The sequence below is a fragment of the Phocoena sinus genome, chromosome 1 (genome assembly GCF_008692025.1).
Source record: "Phocoena sinus isolate mPhoSin1 chromosome 1, mPhoSin1.pri, whole genome shotgun sequence".
NCBI classification, from domain to species: Eukaryota; Metazoa; Chordata; class Mammalia; order Artiodactyla; family Phocoenidae; genus Phocoena; species Phocoena sinus.
This window is the reverse complement of record NC_045763.1, coordinates 142,304,751-142,321,335: the sequence shown is the minus strand read 5'-3', so window position 1 is coordinate 142,321,335 and position 16,585 is coordinate 142,304,751. Positions and strand designations below refer to the sequence as shown.

General features: G+C 37.6%; 1 protein-coding gene and 1 long non-coding RNA gene across 3 annotated transcripts in view; one reads left to right on the top strand and one right to left on the bottom strand.

Annotated features, from left to right (window-relative positions):
- The window catches only part of LOC116759549, a 94,840-nt gene extending 78,345 nt beyond the window's left edge, over positions 1-16,495 (bottom strand). Inside the window, exons 1-2 of one of the 2 annotated variants that reach the window (XR_004351470.1) lie at positions 16,300-16,495; positions 14,001-14,169 (exon numbers count right to left, since the gene is read on the bottom strand). This is a non-coding gene — a long non-coding RNA (uncharacterized LOC116759549). The remainder of the gene's footprint in view (positions 1-14,000; positions 14,170-16,299) is intronic. The other variant, XR_004351472.1, reaches the window with a different exon arrangement.
- PDC (phosducin) overlaps positions 15,864-16,585 on the top strand; it is a 41,722-nt gene continuing 41,000 nt past the window's right edge. The window contains 1 exon segment of the mRNA XM_032643433.1: positions 15,864-15,915. The gene's annotated coding sequence lies outside the window, so the exon portion shown is untranslated.

The following is a 16,585-nucleotide window of genomic DNA, read 5'->3' as shown; positions in this document are numbered from 1 at the left end:
ATACCTTAGTTAAAATGAAGTTTGACAACTGAATAACAAAAAAAATTATATGCTGTTTATAGAAAGATTAAAAGTTGCAGGATTGAACAAGATACACCATGCAAATTCTAATTAAAAGAAAGCTAGTTTAACCACATAAATATGAAAAAAAAACTAACTTTAAGTCAAAACATTAGTACAGAAAAAGAAAGTCAAAATGATAAGAAGGTTTAATTCATAAGGAAAATGCAAGTCTAATTTTGTATGCTCAAATGCTATGGTCTCAAAATATATCATTTATGAATAATAGCACTTTTATTTTTCCTTCCAAATCCTTACTTCTTTTGTTTGTTTTCATGTCTATTTGCACTAACTAAACTATCTAGTAGAAGGTTTATAGAAATAGTGAAAACAAACATCCTTGTCTGATCCTGGGTCAAAAACAGGAAGTCTTTAAAAATGTCTTTATCAACTATGAGATTTACTGTATGTTTTCATAAATACCCATTTTTGTGTGTGTGAGGATAAATATATATATTTTTATTTTTAATCTTTTAAAAAGTTAATTATTTAAAGCAAAAAAACATGTAGAATGTGTTGTGTGATATATAACAGATGTCCAAGTAAAATGTATGTATTCAGTAGCACAAAATATAAAAGTGTACCGTTACAATATTTTAATATACCTGAAGTGGTGTATTAATTTTTTTAACATATTTATTGGAGTATAATTGCTTTACAATGGTGTGTTAGTTTCTGCTTTATAACAAAGTGAATCAGTTATACATATACATATATCCCTATATCTCCTCCATCTTGCATCTCCCTCCCTCCCACCCTCCCAATCCCACCCCTCTAGGTGGTCACAAAGCACCGAGCTGATCTCCCTGTCATATGTGTCAGCCTGTGCTTTTAATGGATATTTCTATTTTTGTAGAAGAGACAAATGGTTCTAATTCTCCATTCACCAGGGAAATTTCAGGAATTAAAGTCACTATGAATGCCCAAATTAGAGAACATGTGTTTCCAATATAGGGAGGCTTCTGACAATGTTCCCAGAAGAATTATATGCGCATGTAATTGCTTATACTGTCTCACACTGTTTATAACCCATTCATTCCCTCCTTTCACTCACAGCTCTGTTCCAGCCATAAGCATTAGTAATAGTTCAGTAGCATTTTACACTTTTTTCCTAGGGCATTTTCTTCTGCTGTGGGCCTTAATCAAAATTGGCAGCTTTTCGGGTTACCTGGTAAATGGCTAAATCAGGATACATTAAGTGGGTATTGGGCCAAGGTGTGCCAAGTATTGGGTCTCTTTCTTAATAGTACAGGGCCAAAAGGCACAGCAAGTTGTTTCTCCCTTTGGTGGAGCTATCTTGATATCTCCCAAATGCACTTTTAGTGTTACCACAGGATCTGACATCAAAGTTGCCTGGTCTTCCCTTCATTCAAGGGGATCAGATAGTGTAAACAATTAGGTTAAGGAACTGGCTAAAGGATTTGATCATGAATTCTTTTCATGGCTTAAGTCAGATCTCTGTTTACTTGACTTGGAGTTTTTATTTGGTTTTATATTATGTGGTTGCTCCACTCCCAATTTTTTTCTAAGGAACTCATTCATAAACAAGTAGGCATAGCCAGATAGCGCGTCCAGATAGTCCAGTCTGATGATCATACCAGTCTCACTGCCTATGATGGTCTTGCCTCATCTCAGCCACCCCCATGCTGCTGCTCATTTCCAGTGCAGTATTTCATACCAGCATTTCTGGCCTATAGAGGACAGCTATTTTAAGTAGATGTTTAAAAACTGATGCTTTTAAAGATATTGGTGATTCCTTCAATACATATTTCAGGTGTTTGTTGAAGAGACTATCATCTAAGACCCCCTAGATGGCCATTTTTATAATTTCTAAAATAAGATATATCTAAAATTCTAGTATCCAACTTTCATTAACTACTGAATGCATTTTTAAGTGTGTGTTTGTGTACATGTGTTAACCAATTTAAAGAAAAAACTGTTAGTTTTCTCAACCCAGCTAGTCTAGTTCATATAGAATCTCTGATACATGAACCACATTGACAAATTCAGTAAAACTAAAATCATGTTGTACTCTGCTTAGTCAAGTATCCACAAAATCATTTCCCACATATACTTCCCACATTAGGGTTAATATACACTGGCATGTTCCTGCCTGCTATTCTTTTGTTATGTAAAATTTTAATTTGCCTAGGTTGATCTGAGGCATGCCAGGGTATAATTCTGATTAATGGTCTATGGATGAAAAGATATGGGGCATGAGGAAGATTGCTGACTACTTTCTCAATGTGAATTCCCTCAGATGAAGGTATACAGGCATCTACAAGCATGAAAGGAAATAGCTTTTCAGACAACAGGGAAGAGTTGCTCTTCTGTCAAGGAAAGTTCAGGGGGGATTTACAGGGGCTTGGAGGTTCGAATTACTCTGATGCCTCTAGTTCACGTTTTCCTAATGGATGTCTGAACTTTTGTGTAAGAAATCTAGCAAAGTTTTGATAGTGATCATTAGTGCTGTCCACCAATTATTTCCAGTTCTCATACTGAGCAAAACTGTACCTCCTTGTCCCTTTGAAGTTATGAAAGGCCATATGACTTGCTTTGGCCAAATATATATGAGAAGTGATGTTTTTCATTTCCCTTCAGAAGCTTTAAGAGCTAGTTCACAATTCATCACACTTTCTTTTTTGCCTTCTGCCACAATCACCAGCAATGGTCCAGATAGCAGAGGCTATATCAGCCTGAGTAGTGGAGTGAAGGTTATGCAGAGCAGAACTGCCAACCAACCTGCAATGAATATGTAGTATGAATGAGAAACAGACCTTATTGCTTTAAATCACTGAGATTATAGGGTTGTTTTGTTACCAAAGCATAACCCAGGTAGCCTATCCTGACTGATACAACTCTGAAATGGTTAAACACTGAGTTTGATTCTTGGCTATTTCAATCCAATATGTGCAAGATATAGGAGATTCTTTCAATATATTCATATAAAGTCCCTGAAATTATATCCATTTTTTTAAAAACTGATACTTTAATATTTTGAGTCTATAAGTCCTCTGTTACCATTCATCCAGTGCCATCAGGAGCCTCCCTACCCTGCCATCCTCGAATTCCTCACACTCTTTATGTTGTTCCATGATAGAAACTATTCTAAGCCCCCACACTGTATTGTTTATTGAGAAATTTGTTTTTCCAGATAACTTTCTTAGCTGCTTCATCAAAGGGCACAGTACTTGATATCTCCCCTTCCCTGAGGATCTGTATCTTGAGGTTCATCATCACTTATGTTCCTTGGTTGAAATTAGCAGACACTGACTCTGTCTAACTTTCAAAAGGGGAGTTTATGGGAAGGATATTAGGGTCTTAAAGAGGAGACAGGAAGTTAGAGGACCAAACTTGGCAAGGGAAAGAAACTGGGGCAGCTCCAGAAAAGAAAAAATGAAGAATCAGGAGGAAATAACTACCATAATGCTGGAATAGCTGTTGCTGCCAGAAAAGATCTCTGGCTGTTCTTTCTGACCTTGCACCACCCCCTCAGACTTCAAAATCTTCCAATTAGAAGGTCTTAGATCATAATCTCACCCACTAGCAGTTCTAGGGAGTGGGAGAGGAATGGTCTAGCCTTTCAAAGTTTCACTGTTAGAGGCATAGGCTTGAAATTCCCTCCCAACATGATTATACACAGTGGGAGAGAGGTAAATCCTCAAAGAAATCAGGTTCTACCAGGGAGAAGAATTGATGCCAGTCAACAACACCACCAAAAAAGATAGTCATCTAATAGGGAAGTGAGAAAAGGAGAGAATAATATAGTACTTTTTTTTTGGCCACGCCATGCAGCTTGTGGGATCTTAGTTCCCCAACCAGGGATCAAACTTGTGCCCCCTGCAACGGAAGCATGAAGTCCTAACCACTGTACAACCAGGGAATTCCCTAACATGGTCCTTAATAAAAGAAAGGTTTATGGCTACATTATCTTTTTAGGTTACTGTAGGAACTCTGGAAGTATTCACTTATGAAATTCATTTTTTTTTTCTTGCAGAGTCATTAGTTGAAGGCACTTTGGAATGATAAAAACCCTAATTCAAACGAGGGTCTGTCATTTACTAGATATTTTGGGGCAAGTTCCTTAATTTCTTTGAATCTCCATTACCTCCTAGAGTTATCTGAGGATTTTGAGTTAATATCTAGAGAAGGCCTGACACACACCCTGCACTAAATAAGCATTAGCTTCTATCCCCTGTGTATTAGAGTTCTCCAGAGAAAAGAACCAATAGGATGTGCTTATATGTAGAAGGAGACTTATTTTAAGGAACTGGTGATTATTCTAAGGATCACACAATTATGGAGGCCAGCAAATCCAAAATCTGCAGAGTGGGCCAGCATGTTGGAGACCCAGAGAAGAGACAATGCTGAAGTTCAAGTTCGAAAGCCATCAGGCTAAAGACTCAGGAAAAATCCAATGTGTTGAAGTTCAAGTGCAAAGGCTGCCTGTTACAGAATTTCTTCTTGCTCAGAGGATGTCATTCTCTTGTTCTATTCAGGCCTTCAACTGATTGGATGAGGCCCACCCACATTATGGAGAACAATCTACTCTGCCCAAAGTTCACCAAGTTAAATGTTAATGTCATCCAAAAACATTCCCACATAAACATCCAGAATAATGTATGACTACATATCTGGGCATTGTGGTCCAGCCAAGTTGACACATGAAATTAAAAGTGGTCAAATAATAGCAATTTCAGGGATGAGATCACACCCTGAGAGATGCTATTTTTCAGGAAAACAGTTTTCCTTCTTTCTCTGCATTCACTAAAGCACTTTATAAGGCTGTTAAAACCAGCTGGGGAAGGGCTGCCTGTGATTGGGCCTATGGGAATGATAGGGATGGCAGGTGTGAGACATGAAAATGTAGGTCCCAGAGGTTAGGTACTCAAGCTTTAGAAGAGGCTCACCCCCACGGAGACCTCTGCTGTGGCAAGAAAAAGATATGGTTAGACCCCCAAAGAAAATAATAACGTTCATCAATACCAATTCCTATCAGCAAATCTTGAACCTGATCAAAAATGAGTTAATCGTGGGCTTCCCTGGTGGCACAGTGGTTGAGAGTCCGCCTGCCAGTGCAGGGGACACGGGTTCGTGCCCTGGTCCGGGAAGATCCCACATGCCGCGGAGCGGCTGGGCCCGTGAGCCACGGCCGCTGAGCCTGCGCGTCCGGAGCCTGTGCTTCGCAATGGGAGAGGCCACAACAGTGAGAGGCCCGCGTACCACAAAAAAAAAAAAAAATGAGCTGACCATCTGCAAGCTTGTGACTATCTACTCTTAGAACAATGCCAGAATAGCGCTTTGGCACACTGCCCGTGGACACATATAAGCAAAATATTTGTGGCCAATATTCAAATCCTCATGATGACATAGGTGAGAAAGATAAGATTTCTGCAAGGACTTCTCAGAAGATAGATTAAATGCAAAGAGACTAATGGCTATATGTAACATGGCACATACCTGGAGATGAATGAATGTTCAAAATTAAGATTCTCATGAAACACATGCCCAGGCTAAACACAGACAGTGTCCACAAGAGACTGTTGGATGACCATGCTGAGGCTACCTGTGCTATGAGGAGCAGCTACAGGCCAAGAATGAAAAGATCATCCAGACTCTGTCCAAGAAGGAAGAAATTAAGAAATAAATCTCCTCTTATCTGTACATAGTAGCCTCAACAATAGATGATCCAAAAAACTCAATCCTTTACCTGGGGAATAAATGGTTAAAAGAAAGAGACAGAACATCTAAGGAATTTAATAAGTGACCAGAATAATATCACTAAATAAAAATTAATTTAATATTTAGGTTTAACCGTATGAAATTGCTATTTTTTTAATTAAATTAAATTTTTTTTGGCCACACTGCATGCAGGATCTTAGTTCCCTGACCAGGGATCGACCCCATACCCCTGCATTGGGAGTGCAAAGTCTTAACCACTGGACTGCCAGGGAAGTCCCTGAAATTGCTATTATTTGACCACTTTTAACCTACAACAATGGCCATTTCTTATGGTTCTGTTTAATATGTGTAGGAGTCAAGGTGAAGTCAAGATACAATCAGCAAACAGGAAAACTCTGCCCTATAAGTTATTATATCCTCATTCTAAGTCTAAGGAGATATAGCTGCTAATTGTGAAAGGGAAGCAGAATTGAAAATTTTGGTTTTATTGTTTTTTTTTTTGTTTTTGGCCACGCTGTGCGGCTTGCGGGATCTTAGTTCCCCTACAAGGAATTGAACCCTCACCCTCAGCAGTGAAAGCATGGAATCCTAACCGCTGGAATGCCAGGGAATTTTCTGAAAATTTTAATACTGACAATTCAAAATTATAAAATCAGGGCCTTGAGATCAGTAGAACAGCTATTAAAGATTATGCTGGTGCAAAGTGTAATATGTATCATGCATAGTTATACAATGGAAAGAACTCTTTTCTCTTGCACATAGGACAAGTGGTTTGGCTAAACAAAGATAAGATTCTTTGAGGGCAAGGGCTGGGGGTTGGGGGAGAAAAATACTTATGCATGTATATGTATATGTAGGTGTACGTGTGTGTGTATAAATATAGGAGTGTGTGAGTTTATGTGTGTAAGTGTATTATGTGTGTGCATACTTATGTACATGGGTAGCTATGTATGTGTGTGTAAGTGTAGGTATAGGTGTATGTGAGGTAAAATTTTCCAGTCATGACATTTACAATATTACAAAGAAGAGAAAACTTAGTCCTCGTCATCTTATTACTGTAGGTCTAGGTGCTGTACTGACTAGGTGTATGTGAGGTAACCTTTTCCAGTCATGATATAAATGAGATTCCAAAGAGAAAGGTTATGCCTCATTACCTCATTACCGTTGGTCTAGGTGCTGTCCTAAGGTCTCCCCTGGACATCCAAGACATTGCAGAATTGAGAATGATGGGAAATAGACTGAAGTCTGAAATAAGTCCATCTTCCTCCTTTCACCTTCCCCTTGCCATTTCTTCACTCTCTCTTTTCCTCCTCTCCTTTCCAGAAGTATGGGAGTAGGGAAAACCTTTCATATGGGAGATGCTGACTGCCCTAAGGGAGAAGCTGCTCCTGCTCTAGTTAACTCACAAGTTTTGCATCTTCTCCCTTGGCCTATGACTTCTTCTGGAAACTGATGCACTAGCTCCTCCTGGTATATGAAACCTGATGGGATTTACCAGGATAACTGCTTTACCAGGTTTTGTGTGTGTGTGTGTGCTTTGTCACCCAGCTTTCAATTTTTCTCAGTTGTGTATATTCATTTCAAATAAGGAGGCTTAATTTGTAAATTGTTAATTAACCAAGATAAGAAAAGAATAATTAATTCTACAAAGCCTAAAGGCTTGAATCTAAGGTATTCTTAAGAACTGTATCATATGTTTCTCCAAAGCACTTATCATCTAAGCTTATTACTTCACAAAGATCTTTTAAGCTTTGCAAATATCATTCACAAACTGAAAGATTAGATTCAGGGAAGTAGAGAATGGCCAAAGTCCAAGAAAATATCCTTGATCTGGATAACTCTACAATGTTTTGGAAGCAGTACAAAGAAAAATGCATAATACTAGTGTTGGCCTACAATGCCCAGATTATGAGTCTGATTACTGCCTTAATCACCTCACTTTCTATTCATACTATTAGGGGATATTTGACAAAAATGAATTTGAATTAATAAAAGGTGTAACAAATTCAAAAGAGGCAAACTTCTTTTTAACTTAACAAGTATTTAGCATCTAATATACACCAAGTAGTGCAGGAGAAATAAAATTAATATAAAAGAGTAAAGCTTTAAGGAGTTCAAAATGTTTTCTGGGAAGTGGAAATTCCAATTTTGGTAGCATCCCTATGAAGTCTTGGTTCAAAAAGTTCCACCAAAGCCAGACATTCCAACATACTTAACTCATGGCTTTTGAGACTGCTTTAAAAACACCTATGCCAGGAACATGAACACACCTACGAAAGAAACAAGGGAAGTAACCATCAAAGAAACCTTGTGGACCCCTGCTTGGGTTCTGCAAATATTGAAAAAACAACCACCTTGAGTTCAAGGAGGACAGAAATGAGTACTCTCTGAACCAGTCTGTCTCAACACGTAGGCGTTCCAACCCCAACCTGCTCTTGCAGCTCTCCTTCCTTCCATCATGATCCTGGATCCTAGATTACTCAGCCAACACTGCTTCCCTGGAAATCAGTCCTCTTTGGCATAATAGGCTGACAGGACTTGATTTTGCTACTACAGGTTTCCTTTCCCTTTTGATTCCACAGATTTCCATCACAGCATCTGATTCTACTTGAATGGGCATGCATTGTTGGAAATTTGACACTGGAGGCAAATAAATAGAGATGGCCTGGTGCCTGGTCAACAAAACTACCCTGTTGTCCCTGAATAGATAGAGCAAGAGAAACTAAAGATTTGGCTTTTATCCTTGAGGAGCCTACATATAGAGGAGAAAAAATATGTGTACATGTATTATTTTACATTATATATAAATATGAAAGAACTCAAGTATAATTAGAGGAACAAGAAATAACACTGTCAAATAAAAATTGCCATGGAAAAGGGGGTAAAAGAATGATCAAAATGATGTGAAATAAATATGAGGAGGCTTCCTGAAGGAAGAGAAGTACATTCAAGGTACAGAAAATGGGGCTTCCCTGGTGGCGCAGTGGTTGAGAGTCCGCCTGCCGATGCAGGGGACCCGGGTTCGTGCCCCGGTCCGGGAAGATCCCACATGCCGCGGAGCGGCTGGGCCCTGTGAGCCATGGCCACTGAGCCTGCGCGTCCAGAGCCTGTGCTCTGCAACGGGAGAGGCCACAACAGTGAGAGGCCTGTGTACCGCAAAAATAAATAAACTGTTAAAAAAAAAAAAAAAAAAAAAAAGATACAGAAAATGGGTTGGGCAAAAAGGCATGGAAACATAGTTCATTAAGTTTTAGGCAATCATAATTTTTATATTCTTAAAAAGCATATAGGGCTTCCCTGGTGGCACAAGTGGTTGAGAGTCCGCCTGCCGATGCAGGGGACACGGGTTCGTGCCCCGGTCCGGGAAGATCCCACATGCCGCGGAGCGGCTGGGCCCGTGAGCCACGGCCGATGAGCCTGCGCGTTTGGAGCCTGTGCTCCGCAACGGGAGAGACCACAACAGTGAGAGGCCCGCGTACCGCAAAAAAAAGAAAAACAAAAGCATATAGCAGTTCTAGAATAAAACAAATTCTGGAGAAGGATGTTTATTTATTTATATTTCTCTTTGATTTGATGGAGAAGGAAAACAGGAATAATACAGATATAGAAGAGAATTTTAATTCTGAGTAGTAGTTTTGATTATGAATCCTAGATTTTAAATGAAATCAATATTGGCATTATCTAAGTCTAAACTCATGAATGTCACTAAACCTGTAGCTCTGGCACAACCTTAATTTGGGAAGAATGCTTATTTTACTCCTCTCCCTTCCTTTTTAATAGTATCTTAAAAATCTAATAAATATTTATGTTGTACATTTTATAAAAATAGATGGTTATGTGAAGAGCATAAATTTCATCTCATTACATGGACGAACACTGTAAGGCTTAGAACAGTCCAAAGTGAGGACTGCCACAGGATTGAATAAATTTCAATCTACAGGATTGAATACACTTCCATTAGTGGAAATGTTCAAAAATGACTATTAAAGTCCTTATTGAGTCTGTTACAATATTGCTTCTTTTTTTTTTTATGTTTTGGTGTTTTGGCTGCAAGGCATGTGGTATCTTAACTCCCCGACCATGGATCAAATCCGCACCCCCTGCACTGGAAGGCAAAGTCTTAACTACTGGACCACCAGGGAAGTCCCATTAAGGGCACTTCTAACTTTGATCCTGTGATTTCATGGCTCTAGCTGAGAGATTTCCATATGAGCAATCATCTTTATTCATGCAGAGTCTTCAACAGAGGTAAATATTCCACTTTATTCTAGCAATGAGCTACATAACCGTCTATGTCCTTCCCAAGAGCACCACCAGGGATTCTCGGCATTGCCTAGCATTTCACAAAGTTTGGCTCTGGAAGCATCTGTGTCACAGTTGCGGGAATGATTTCTAAACTTTTAGATTCCTAGGCCCCACCTCAGACCTACAAAAGAATCTTTATGGGTGAATCCCAGACATCTACATGTTTAACAAGCTTTCCAAGTGACTGATGTAACACTGTAATTTGTGAACCATTGCTTTAATCTTTGACATTCCTGCTGTAAAGGGAGACCAGTGAGGACTATTTGCAGTTATGGTGGCAGTTGTAGAGTCATCCGTTCCTTAAGGAGTGAGTTAAGCTTGCAAATATCTCAAACATTATTTAAGCATTCAACCACCTTTGGAGAGTAAACTTACAGCATATAAAATGTTCCATGGTCTTTTCCTTACAAAAGACAATTTTCTACTTTCATGGACATTACAATTACTAACAGTAATCTTTCTCAAAATTCTTTTTCTCACCAAAGAACATTGAGTGAATAAGGCCTCAATTATCAGCAGTGTCTGGTCAAGATTTGAATCTATAAATATTTTAGCCTTTTTCATTTCTATTTGATATCAGAAAAGAACACAGTATTCAGATCATATTTGCAACCTAAACCACAGAACACTAGTTAAGAAATCCAAGGAAATCACCTCACTTATCTCCATTTCACTGTAAAAATAATTAGCTATTTGGTTGTATTACCAAACCATAACTGCTTTATCATCTGTCCTATAGTTTATAATGGCATTAGCAAAATTGAAGATCCTAGACTCTCACCTACTATTTTTTCCATTACAGTTTTTTTAACTATATGGCAAAGATTTAGCTATTAGTAGTAAAAATATGGCTAAACTGGGCTAATTGAGAGAAAGCTAGTCCAAATTAATTTAAAAATTGATCATTAAGCCTTTTATAAAATATTATTTTCAATAATATATATCAAATTTAAAATATGAAATGCTAATAGTGAGCATAAATAATCTTTTTAGGCACATGAAAGTAAAGAAAAATAATTAATATTACTTAAGTTTTTGCAGATTTATTCTATAAATAGACCAGGTCCAAATCCTGTCTAAATTATCACAAATTCCAAATAAAAGGTTTTGAATTTGTACTATGTATCTGTCTTTTGGATATTAATCATCAAATTATTGTGTAGATTAGTTACCTTTCATGCCTACCTCAACTTATCATCTAAGGATATTTTTTATTAGACTAAGAGTTAAAATACTCTTTAGACAGAAAATGTATTTTTATTCTTTAAGTAATTACTATAATACCCCTTAGGTACAAATTAAACATAAAGAAAATGTTAACATTTAAAGGTTACAAAATTTTCCCACAGGAAATATTTGAAAAGATCACTTCAATTTATAAGAATACATTTTGCCAAAGTTAGAAACATAATTTACAAATTCTAAATTTTAATTGGCTGCTGAAACCTAAGTTTCACTTATTCTAGAAAAGGAGTAGTTTTGGTTTGGGAGGCTAAACAAGATCATAAAAGAAAATAATTATTCATAGGAAATACTCTATTAGAACCCCATTTTAGGGGACCAGCAAAGTAAAATATTCTGAAAAGAATATATGTTTTGTTAGAAGTGTGTTAAAATATGTCCTAAGTAAATAACTAGTGTTTCTTTGGTTATATAACTTGATTTAACCACTCAGATAATGACAGAACTAAAATGGGGCAGAGAGTAAGGTAGTGTAGTATGATATTGGTAGACAAAATCATACAAATCTTGGAGGCAGAAAGCCCTTGTTTGGGCATGGACATATATACACTACCAAATGTAAAAGAGATAGCTAGTGGGAAGCAGCCGCATAGAACAGGGAGATCAGCTGGGTGCTTTGTGACCACCTAGAGGGGTGGGATAGGGAGGGTGGGAGGGAGACGCAAGAGGGAGGAGATATGGGGACATATGTATATGTATAACTGATTCACTTTGTTATAAAGCTGAAACTAATACACCACTGTATAGCAATTATACTCCAATAAAGATGTTAAAAAAAAAAAAAGAAAGCCCTTGTTTGTAATCCTACTCTGTCACATGACAGCTGTATCACTTTGGACAATTTACATCATCTCTCTAAGTCTAGGTTTCCCCCTTTGTAAATAGGGATAAACAGTATCTACTTTCTAGAGTTTTTATGGAGACTAAATGAAATAACAACCTCAATGCACTTAGGACCAGATTTACTGTATATGAAGCCTTCAATATATATTAACCATTATACACACACACACACACACACACACACACACACACACACAAATATATATGCCTGTGCGTGAAAACTCCAGAAAAAAATATAAAGGTATACACAATAAATTGTTACTAAGTTCTGAGAAATAAAAAATGAATTCTAAATAAATCCATGTAATAGAATATTATAGACATTACATGGTCATTAAAAATCATATTTTTTAAAAATAATAAGTAACATAGGGAAATGGTAATGTTATAATGTTAAGTTAAAAAGCAATACATAAAGCCATAGATTCTGTGAAAAAAATGTATGCATAAGAAAAAATATTGGAAGGAAATGCCTCAAAATGTCCAGTGGTACTCTCTCTTTGGGGCATTACAGACAGTATTACACATGGTTGGATTTCCATCATCACGGTCACTGTCCTTCTGACATACTCCTGTTCATTCAAGTCCTTTAAAAAGTATTGATTTTTGATGCCCCAAATTGACCATAATATTCCACATGTGTTTTAATACAGTAGCCACCAACACATAGATTGAAGCCATGAGAATTTGTGACGTTGGTAAAAGTGAGTATGAATAAAGAAGCAAGACTATGATCCACAAACAGAAAAAGGACAAGAACCTCAAAAATATGCATTAGGGATGTAAAAAGCAAGAGGCGCACACAAATAAAAGCTGAAAAGAAATGATTAAAAATGTAAAATAAAAACCAAACTAGAGCTGATGAAGAAGCCCTGTATGGAGCTTTTAAAGAAGGAAGGGGGTTGACGGTGCTAGATGTCTAGTAAGGTAAGACATGCAACGAATTCAAGGCAAGGATAAAGGACACAGCACACACTGCTGATAGGAATATGATATAATTCTCCATTTTTTCCTATCAACCTGGAATAACTGATCTCCCCTTTCTTTACGGCCCCATTTTATAAAACCTATAACATTTAATTGCATTTTATACTCTTCATGTATAACTCTCCATTTGGTGTACAAGGTTTCTGAGGATAGGGACCCAGTCTGACTAGTCTCTATTCTCATTAGTCTCTAGCTTCCATCACAGGACCTGACTCATGGCAGGTACTTAAAAGATGTTTGTTAAATGAATGCATAAGGACCAGACTTCCTGTTCCAATACATGTTATTCTAGCTAAAATTGACAAAATTCACCCCAAATTTGAATGTCATAATGCAAAGAAATTAAGCCAGAAGAAATTATTTCCTTTATGAAATTCTGATAATGTCTGTGTAATCAGATATAAAAGTGGGTACATATGCTATGCATATCATGCATATCCACAAATATTTATGCTGTCCAGACGTTCCTTCTATTTTGTTATTTTAATTCTCTCAGGGTATTTTCCTTTTTTCAAGTCTCTACTTATCACTTCATCATTCTTTGAATATAAATTTTAAAAAGCTATCCAAAGCTGCCTAGTCAGTTTAAGACAGTCACACCCTCAGCAGTTCAGCTGGACATATGACTAAAACCATGTCTAACAAGTTGATTGAAATTGATGAAAGTGGAAAAAGTATAAATTCAGTTGGTATTTGAAGAAGTGGGAAAGTAAAACATGAGTAGGCTTTAAAGTATATTTTTAATGTCTTCATATTTCCTAAACTGTAATTTTAATGAATCATCAGAAATTATTGTGTCTGTATGTACTATTCAGGGAATCTCAGGAAAAGTACAGTCATCACTGGGCGGTCGGGAAAACAGGTATAAGATTTTATGATACCTCTTCCGTGAGAGCCAACGTACCCCCAGTGTCAGCATTACGTGGTGTGATTCTTCCAGGACTGAACACCACCTGAAGAGTGAACCAAGCAGCTCCTTCAAAAAACTTGACAAGTTTCTTCAAATATGCCAAAATTGCACCATTATTCTTTTGTTTGCTCCTGAAAATACTGAAATGAAGACAATTTCTCTTATTATGCATTACTACCCTTTATGTGCTATATCAGTGGTACTCAACCAGGGCAATTTTGCCCCCCAGAGGACATTGGCAATATGTGGTGACATTTTTGATTATCACAACTCAGGGTGGTGAGGAGGGCTGCCACCAGCATCTAGATGATAAGGGCCAGGGATGTTGCTAAACATCCTGTAACGCACAGGATGCCCCCACCCCAACAAAGAATTATCCAGTCCCAAATGTCAATAGTGCTAAGGTTAAAACACCCTGTGCTCAAAGATAGAACGTGTACAACATTCTGAGAACCCTATCCATCTCTTGAGGCTCAACTAAGCTACCAGCCCTGTCATGAGGCTTTCTCAGATCAATTCACAATGACACCTTCACAGCTTAGACTTTCCATAATTTAGGTTTCATTTGATGATGACCCATCTCAAAGAGTTTTCTGAGGGATCAAATGTTCAGTATTCACTGCTGTTACATCTTACTCGCCTTTTCGTAATTTGCCTGTGTTCTATGACAATAGTACTAGATAGTTTTATAAATCAAGAGACTCACTATTATGTTACTTTCTCTTTCCAAATTGTCTGTTTTGTTTGCTTGTTTTACTTTCCCAGGATCTTTACAGTAATACTGGTTTCAGAGATAATAAGTTTTGAAGTGGGAAAGAGTAACTAATTATCCCATTGTTTTTCCAGCTAAAATGTTTGGGTGATATTTCTAGTAACCCATATTGTTAATGTCTATTGTTTGGTGATTCAAATAAGAATAAAAACAAACAAAAAGGCTATGCTTTTTGGCCTCTGATCAATCATGTAATTCTCCTCCAATTTAAAGTTTGAAGATTTGGTTTGTTATTTCAAATACCAGGAATTCACACCCCCATGGGCCAATAGTGGTAGGAATGGGAGACATGAAAAAAAAAGTTCTGAATTAAAGTCAACAGTTAAATAGAATTCATTAGCAATACTCTTATGAAATATGTGATTTTCTTGAAAAAGAAAGGTATTTTAATAAGTCACTGCCATCTTTTTTCCCCCTGATTCTTGAAAGTCCTTTAATGTGTTGGTCATGTACAACCATAGAACGTCTAAGTGCACATGGAAGTTTGTCAAGGCTATAAATCGTTATGCAAGGTGATAGTAAGACTTACAATAATTATTCTCAACTCACTTACCCATTTTTTTTTTTAAGCTAGCTAGATAGCCAGGTTACTTGGTTGTACATTTCTAAGAAAGGAAAGGCCAGGATGAAAAGATCTCAATTTTGCCTAAGACTGAAGGGGATGGTGGTAGAGTCATTAGCAGAGGCCAGCTAGAAGATTTCAGTTTTCATACTGAACTGAAACCTGCTTTCCTGTTACTGCCATGCTGCTCTCCTTCTGAAGCAACCCAAACCAGGTCCAATCAGTCTTCCACAGAAAATTCCTTCAGATACTTAAAGACAGCTGCCCTATTCTTCCCTTCTTCTCTTTGAACTCATTTTGATACATGAAATGTCTATTCTAACAAAAGACAGAACAAATTCAGAGAGCCAGTGCTCTGTGGTGCTGACACCTGAGTGTTACCCAAGAGTGAGCAGTCTGTCTTTCAAGATTTAAGTGCAATTTGACTTGAACTACAATCCCCATATGTTGGAGGGTGCCACCTACAGCTGCCTTCGGGGATTCTTAGATGGGGAGGGGAATTGAAGATTCACTTTTCTCCTGGTTACCCCTGGCTCTGAGCTTATGTTTTCAGTGAGTATTCAGTCTTACTTGATTATCACCTTCTGTGAATGTTCTTTCTCTTCTGTCTTTAGCACTAATTCTAAAATTAAATAGTAGACATCCTTGTTCTTAAAAGTCCTTTCACCCTCCTGTTTAATCCTCTGCCCTTTTAAATGCTCTCCCATAGATTTCACCCATTCTTTTAGCTCCAGCATCAACACATGACATTCGTAGCCTTGAACTCTAGCCTGTCTCATTACCTCCTATGAGACAGGGTCCAGTTTCAGCACATTTGCATTATCAACGGTACCACTACCACATTCGTCAACTTGGCTCAAAACCACTTTAGTGCATTTAGGTATTCCTTTCTTTGCCATCAAGTACTGCCCATTCTTACTTTAAATTACAACTTACATATAACCCGACTCCTTCATTTGCAAATGCTGGTTGTCTTTCACCACATATGTGGCTTCTGCTTTCAGTCTGTGTCTGATGGAAGCCGTCACACCACTGCCGGATTCAGCTTTCAAAGACAGGGCATCCATAGTCCACCTCTGTTCCAAACCTCTGACCAGATCCTGCTGGTTTAAGTCCCACCTCTTTCAGGACAGTATCATATCAGCTTGCTTCTCCAACAAGCCAACTCAACATTTCCCAATACCAAACCACTATTTTCTTATTAGTCCTCCTCCAAGGAAAC